Below are 8,662 nucleotides of genomic sequence, written 5' to 3' on the forward strand. Positions count from 1 at the left end.
ATGTGTTCATAAAGATAAGGGAGTCAAGTGTTTTAAATGTGAAGAATTTGGGCACCAAAGTTTCGAATGCTCAAATACGAATTCGAAACCAGAAGTATCAACCGTGAATATTGATGTAGTCTCGAAGTTGACCAAAGAAGTAAAAATTAATGATGTATATATAACCGCGTTAATAGACACAGGAAGTCAAACTACTTTGTTATGTAGATCGACTTTTGATAAACTGAATATCGAAGGCCTCGTGCCCGTAAGTTCAACGCTGAGTGGGTTGGGTAAATGTCAAGTAAAACCTCTAGGTTTCTTTAAAGGTAATATTAAAATTAATGATTTCCAGTGTACTGCAGATATTTGTGTTGTAGACAACAATGTAATGACACATGAAGCCATTTTAGGCTTAAACGTAATATTAAAAGGTGAAATATTAATAAATGAAAATGGGGTTACCATAAAAAGTAAGTCACAGAGTGTAGAGAAAGTAAATATTGTATCTGTTTTACCTGTTGACCTAGCTAGTAACGAAGAAGAAATAAACATTGCACCTAGTGTTCCAAACTACTTTAAAGAGACTGTTCAACAGCTAGTTTCGAACTATATGCCATGTAAGACCAAATCTACGGACATACAGTTAAAAATTTTCGTTAAAAATAACGAACCAGTATCGCATCAACCGCGTAAATTACCGTTTGCGGAAAAGAAAATTGTTGAAACCCAAATATCCGAGTGGCTAAAGTCAGGAATTATAGAACAGAGTTCTTCGGAATATTCCAGTCCATTGGTCATCGTTAAAAAGAAAGACGGGACACCAAGAGTTTGCGTTGATTATCGTCGTTTAAACAAAGTTGTCGTAAAGGATAGATTTCCCCTTCCCCTGATTGAGGATATCCTAGACCGCCTTCAAGAAGCACGTGTTTTCAGCACTATTGATCTCAAAAATGGCTTTTTTCACGTGGACGTCGAAAAGGAAAGTCGGAAGTACACATCATTTGTTACGCATGAAGGACAGTACCAGTTTTTGAAAGTGCCGTTTGGACTCTGTAACTCACCAGCTGTATTCCAGAGATTCATAAATACCATTTTTCGACCGTTAGTTAACGATGGCATCGTTTTGCCGTACATGGACGATATCATCATTTTGTCCGCCTCATACGAAGAGGGAATCGAGAGGCTGAGTCAAGTTTTAAATCTAGCGAGTGAATACGGATTGGAAATAAATTTTAAAAAATCGCAATTCTTAAAGAAACGAATTGACTTTTTAGGTCATGTCATAGAAGAGGGTAAAATTTTCCCATCCACTTTGAAGACGCAAGCTGTTATAAATTTCCCTGAACCATCTAATTTAAAACAGATCGAAAGTTTTCTTGAGCTGACAGGGTATTTCAGAAAATTTATTAATAAATACTCTATAATTGCCAAGCCACTTAGTGACCTGCTAAAAAAGGGTAATAAGTTCGAATTCGGTGAAGAACAAAAGATCGCATTCAATCGTTTGAAATCAGCGCTAGCTGAGAAGCCTGTACTTGAAATTTATAACCCTAATTATGAAACCGAACTACACACAGACTCCAGTATAGAAGGATATGGGGCGATTCTAATGCAGAAACCCCCAGGTGATAGCAGTTTTCACCCCACTTATTTTATGAGTAGGAAAACCTCTGATGCAGAGAAAAAGTACTCAAGTTACGAGTTGGAGGTCCTCGCGATCGTAGAAGCACTGAAAAGGTTCCGTGTTTACCTTTTGGGAATTTCATTTAAGATAGTGACGGACTGTTCAGCATTTCAACGGACGATGGAAAAAAGAGATTTAGCGACGCGTGTTGCTCGTTGGGCTCTGTTGTTACAAGAATTCGATTATGTTATAGAGCATCGTAAAGGTGTTAGAATGCCACATGTAGATGCTCTAAGTAGAGCTCCTGTAAACGTCTTATGCATTTCTATTGAAAATATCTTACCTAAATTAAAACTTGCTCAAGAAAATGACACTGAAATAAAAACCATTAAGGAATTATTGAAAACCTCAAGTTATGAAAATTATTGTAATAGAAATGGCGTACTATACAAGTTTATTGACGGTAAAGAATTGATAGTCGTACCGGAAAGTATGCAGACTGAAATCATAAAAGATGCTCACGAGAAAGGGCACACCGGTATCAAACATACAGAGAAACACCTGGATGAATACTATTTCATTCCCAAACTTCGGCAGAAGATAGAAAACGTTATCGCAAATTGCGTTCATTGCATCTTAATAAATCGCAAAGCAGGGAAAAAGGAAGGATTTTTACATCCGCGATTCAAAGAGGACATTCCGTTGCATACTTATCATATAGATCACTTGGGTCCTCTGGAAAGTACCCATAAAAACTACAAACACCTATTAGTAGTGGTCGACGCCTTTACTAAATTTACTTGGATTTATTCAACAAAATCTACGACCTCAGCCGAGGTGATAGCGAAGTTAGAGAATCAGAAGGCCATTTTTGGAAGCCCTTGTCAGATCATTTCTGATAGAGGAACGGCTTTCACATCCAGTGAGTTTTCTGACTACTGTGCTAAAGAAGATATTAAACATCATCTGATCACCACAGGCCTGCCGAGAGCAAATGGACAAGTCGAACGAATCAACCAAGTCATTATATCAGTATTAGCGAAACTGTCCTTAAAAAAACCAACCGAATGGTATAAACACACACACGAAGTTCAGAGGACGCTTAACTCAACATATCAAAGAAGCATTAACACCACTCCGTTCGAATTACTCTTCGGTACTAAAATGAACAGTAAGGGCACCGATCAGCTTAAAGAGCTGATAGAAAGTGAGTTTCAATCTCAATTCGAGTCTCAAAGAGAAGAATTACGAAAGCAAGCCAAGAGGCAAATTTTCCAAGTCCAACAGGAAAATAAAAAGACATATAATGCCAAAAGAAGACAAGCACAGCCGTACAAAGTTGGTGACTTAGTGGCAATCAAAAGGACTCAATTCGGACCACACTTAAAATTAAGAGCGAAGTATTTCGGACCTTATAAGATCAAGAAAGTTAAGGGTGGTAACACCTATGACGTAATAAAGGAAGGATGCCATGAGGAGCCCATATGCACTACCACATGTGCCGAATTCCTCAAGAAATGGACGGCACCTTAAAATTTTTCACGAACACTTATTTCTGTTATTGTATATTCTTGCTTGTTGCTTTGTTTTTTTTTTTTTTTTTTTTTTTTTGAATTTTGCAGTGTCCTGGAGGGCCAGTCCACCCTCGGATGGCGGAAATGTAGTGCCGATCGCTTGGAGCTGTGATGAAAACCAGATGCCGTGACGTCATTCTCTCTACGAGCTGCGAAGGCGCCAAGCAAAAATTAGGGAAATTACCGTTTTGAGATGATAGACGATTGACGTGAAAGCAGAGACGCTGCTTCTGTTCAAAAAAGAACTTTGACGAATCATTACTTGTTTAATTCTCTTAAATGTTAAATTTATGTAATAATCGTTTGTCTAATTAAAATGTCTTTCGTTAATTAATTTGTTCATCGTTTAAAATCCCCACATATATTACAGTCTGGGGAGTCAGCACCCTGCTGAATTGTAGTAAACGAGACGTCCAATCTACTAGACCATCAAAGATGCAGATTTGGATTTTCTATTTCATAGTTATTGAAATCATAATGGTATGTTTGTTTAAATTAGTACTGTTTATGAATGTGATAAAAATAAATTCTGATAAGCTAAGAAATGATTTATTTTCTATTAATTATGAACTGTAAATAATGTAACCAATTTTCTTCATAGTATTTACTAAAAATTTTTTTTAAAAAAAGGGAGGTAGTCTTATTTATACAATTCTTGCAGAGATACTAAGAAATAAAACATTTCAGGAATTTTCACTCAGTATATCTTGATGTGTAAAATCGTGTTGTTCAATGCCATATTATTTTTTCACAGGAAAGTAATTTTATTCATCTAACATCTGCATAAATCAAACTTTTTTAAGAATGATTACAGTTTCTAAGCTAACTTAAAATTTTCAGATTTAGAAAATGCATGTTTAATGTAGCCTTAGTTTTCCATGGAATAGAAAAGGTTTTCAAAATGTTCAGTTGTTAGAAGCAAATAATATAAATGAGATTGTCCTGATACAGTTTCAGCTGGAAATGAAACTGAATTTTCGGATAGTGAAGATTTCATTTAAGAATTCTAATAAAACTGATTAATGTAAATCCTCTGCATTTAAAAATTCTAATAAAACTGATTAATGTAAATCCTATGATTCATGTAGGTGTTCTGTTATCAGGACCAGATTCAGAAATGTGTGTTTATATGCATGCATTTTTAAATGTAGGTGCTCGTGTGTGCATGTGTATATTCTTTATGTATGTATGTGTATACTTATACACATATATGTGCATACATGCATATACATATGCTTAATATCTACAGTGGAACCCCGAGATGAGTTTAATTCGTTCCAGCATTCAACTGGTATAGCGAATTTCTCGTATCTAGAAACAAGCTTCCCCATTGAAAATAATGGAAATTCAGTTAACCCGTTCCACACCCCAAAAAATATCAACATTTTAATATCAAGTCAATTTTTCCTAATAAATAACACTGGTAAATAATATAACAATAGTTTAACTTTGTTACCAACATTTTAACTCCTTCTCATTAATCCACACCAACAACAGCTTCTCAACATCTAGGAGTACTTTTATGGTGCTTGGAAGAAACGATAATTCCTTTGGCTACATCAGGTTTCTTAATTTCTTCCTGCTTCTTCAGAATAGTATAGATTTTCGATGTTGAAAGGCCACAAGTCTTCGCCAATTCCATCACCATGCTTATGTTCATCTATGATTTCTTTCTTAATACCGATGGCCATGGCCTCCTTATTTTTCTTTGCAGCACTATCTGAGGCAGCAATCTTCTTGCGAGGCATCTTGAAATAATTATTTTCACGTTAAATGTCAAAACAATTAACTTACAAGTGCACAAACACGTATATAAAAGAACACTGAGTGATCTGTCGAGGGATTCCCCGAGTTGAGCCAGATAGGGAAATGGTGCCACCCGTACCAACAGCCTGGCTCATTGCTCGTTACTCGAATTAATGCTCGTATTTTGCTCATACTTTCCTCGTATCTCGAGGTTTCATTGTACATTTCTGAATCCCGTCCTAATAACAGAGGAGTACCTTTGCCAGTATTGCAACAGAGCTAGAATGAATTATTGTGTTAAATATGTGGAAAATGCATGCTTAAAGTACTGTTATTTTCTAAAAATATTCTGTATGTCTATTTTTTACAAGAAGAAAAAATAGCTAAAAGCTGTTAATTTACTCGTATTTATTAGTCCAAAGGAGCTTTGTCCCTAAAGAACTATTGTTTTTGTTTTGCATTGGTTCACTATAAATATCTGTTTCACTTTTCAAACTGTTCCTACCAAATGTTAGTCCCTTGTGTGGGATTAATACTCCCTATCTTAGTGCCCTCTATAACCTATGTTAGGGTTAACCTGTATAACCTACAAGGATTGCCAGTTTAGGCAAGATATCTAGGTAGTCATCATAATACGTACCTTATTTTTTATTATTTTAAAATTAAATTGAAAGTAATAAACTAGTTTTCAAGAATGGAGTTAAACTAGATTTGCATTCAACTCTGGTTTATTGTGTTAATGATGTTTTGCTGTAACAAATATGAATTTTTTGTTTAAGTATAATAATTTAAAATGTTTTTTCTAGAGAATGAAGTACTGCCATTAAGGTAAAGGTGCTAACTTGCAAGGTAATTTTCTATTCTACATTAACTCAATCTTTATGTCCTGTTACAGATATATTGGCAGAAATAATGAAAACCTGACATTCAAAAAGAAAAATAATAACGTTGAATGTAGTATATTAGATGGTTAACTGCGGTTTGGCAGCTCATTAATAATCTTACACATATTGAGTATGAATAACTTTGACAATTACCGGTATTTTCAATAGTATAAAATTAGGCAAGAAAGCAGCTTTAGCTTAGCACCGATTTTAAATACAACTCTCTTACCAATATTGGTTTGACGAAGGTAAAATATAATTGAATTTAATAAGTTGGAAATACTGTCTGTCTTTCCATGAGTTAAAAAATAATTTCAAATAAAATTTCTTTTTTCAATTTTTCATGTTATTTGTTTAATGTTATTGTAGTCTGATTTATCATATTTAGTCACATATTCCATCCCTCTTTGCACTATAGTATATAATTCAAAGGACTTATCAGTTTCAGCAATATTTTTTTTACCAGTATACATTTTTACCATAACTCTGTTTCTAAATCATATCCTGAAAAATTAAGGAGTAAAGTACACAAACAAGGAAGATATGCAAGTAAATAATGGCATTTAGTGTTGCTTATGTGTCTAATATTTGTACTAGATTGTAAAAGTTATAAAATTCTATTAGCTTTTTTAAATTGAGATGCTTCTTTGCACTCAAATGGTTAAAGCCCTAGTGTGACTTTGGTACTTTGATCTAACTTCTATTCCTAATAAATAATCCAGCTGCATACAGTTTACTCAATTTCTGCCATGTGTAAGGTAAACAATATTAGTTTTTTTTTAATATATCTTTTACAACTATTCCATCAGGTAGACTTTCATATTTTGCCTTAATTGAGTCATCCTGTTAATTAAGAATTTATTAAAGTTAATATGTTAAGTTTTTGTGTGTATAATTCATTTTAAGTATGTGCAAGCAAATGCATACATTAACAGTTACGTAGAATTATGTTTTGGGTATCAAATTCAGAAATTTTGGGGCTGTTTTTAGAAGATTTATTAATGATTTATACTATATTAATATTGGTAAAAAAATTCTGTGGCTTTTATATGAGAGTATATATTTTAAAATAGCTGCATGATATGGTAGAGGTAAAAAGCTTCATGTGGATCATAAATTAATATTATGTGGGAATTTTTCATTTATTTAATAAAGAAAATATTCAAGCCACAATTAAAATTTTTTCACTGGATTATTTGCATACAAAGTTTGCAGCAAATATTTCCTGCAACAGAAGTGACAATTTTTATTTTGCCAAGACAGGAAATTTAGTTAGTGTAAGCAGTAACTCTATTTTGAGATGTTAAACAGGAAGGGAAATTTTTGAATTTAAATTGATTTTTGAAGGAAGACTTTATTTAGTCTTGCTATCATTCTACGTGGCTCTTAACTTTTTTATGGTATTTATAATTTTATTGTTATTCAGCTTTCTGTTTGCTTTTAGAATGCACATGAATGTAGACTTGAAATATTTTATATTGCAAACTGAGATGCCATTGTTATCATAATTAAAGATTTTTGCTCTGATTTTGGAGGAATTTACTGATAATACTTTTGATTGTGTATTGGTTTCTGGTTTATTGAAATGTGTAAAATAGCCTGTTAATGCATATACGTATGTTAATGACATGTATATGTTTATGAAGTATTCTGTTATATGTATATAGTGTTGTGATTAGTTTTCTGCTTACTCTTTATTTAAGAAAAAGTTATCTGTAAGAAAGCGAATATTCTTTACTATATGTAGGAGTAAAATTGAAAAGGTTAATGCAATATAATTAATACAAAATTAAGTTTTTTCTCATGTACTTAAATACAAACATAGCCATTAAAGACTTTCTCAACCTTGCAGTTCTAAACAAATCTTAAGTATTTTTTACTTGAAATTATAGGCATTGTGTAAGGTATATAATTGAAGCTTACTGTGCGATGGTATGAAATTAAATTTTTAGTTACTGAAATGTAAATTTTTAAATATGAAATACTCAGTGCATTTTATATGCATCTTTTAATACTTCAACTATATTTTAAAACTGAAAACATCTGAAGTGTGAAATTATTACAAATTTTTCTTTTTCTTGTTTAGGAGCTGTTCTCAAAACATTGGGTGACAAAGAATTCACTTTTACAAAAATCGAGCAGGATATTAAAGACAGCGAACTATAGAACAAATATGGCGAAGCTGCATGAAGTCTATGTGGAATTTTATTATTGAAAAAATATGCTCTTCAGATTTAATGTTAGTTTTTATTGTTTAACAGTAATTGCAGTTTTCGAATACCTGTAAAATAAACCTTATTCTTAAATTAATTTCATGTGTATTTCTTTTGCAAGTATTACAGTTCATAATACTTCAAACAACTTGAAATTTTATACTTGTTAATTTATGTGGGATATGTTCATAATAATTTTATAATTTAAATAATTCATTGTCATCATATGAGCATAATCTAAAATGCACAGCATTTGACAACAAACTAATAAAAAATTAGCCAACTTCTAATTGCTTTCTTTTGTCCAGTTGCCTCTTTTTAAATCATTTAATACCATAAAGCTATTTGATGAAAAAAAAAAAATTGGTATGTGCACATCAACATGTACATTTATAATGATGTTATAGAAAAAGTCACATGAGATAAATATTTAAAAACTTAAATATTCCTAAACAAATTAACTTTTTAAAATTTTATCTGGTATATAAGATAAAATAAAGAACATATTTAGGTAATTTTGAATTTGCATAATTTTATGAACTTATTTATGAAATTAACAGTTACATTGTAAAAGGGAACTTTTTAAAAATACCCCAATAAAGCATTTCTTTTGTAGAGGTGAACTTTTAGTACTGATCT

The 8,662-nt window shown here is 32.3% G+C and overlaps 1 long non-coding RNA gene across 1 annotated transcript in view; it reads left to right on the forward strand.

Annotated features, from left to right (window-relative positions):
- The window catches only part of LOC146995664 (uncharacterized), a 47,682-nt gene extending 39,567 nt beyond the window's left edge, over nucleotides 1–8,115 (forward strand). The window contains exons 2-3 of the long non-coding RNA XR_015042829.1: nucleotides 3,551–3,660; nucleotides 7,897–8,115. This is a non-coding gene — a long non-coding RNA (uncharacterized LOC146995664). The remainder of the gene's footprint in view (nucleotides 1–3,550; nucleotides 3,661–7,896) is intronic.
- Nucleotides 8,116–8,662: the final 547 nt, after the last annotated feature.

Source organism: Stegodyphus dumicola, chromosome 8, assembly GCF_044657685.1.
Source record: "Stegodyphus dumicola isolate Sdum_Otavi_A_Nest chromosome 8, ASM4465768v1".
Taxonomy (NCBI): domain Eukaryota; kingdom Metazoa; phylum Arthropoda; class Arachnida; order Araneae; family Eresidae; genus Stegodyphus; species Stegodyphus dumicola.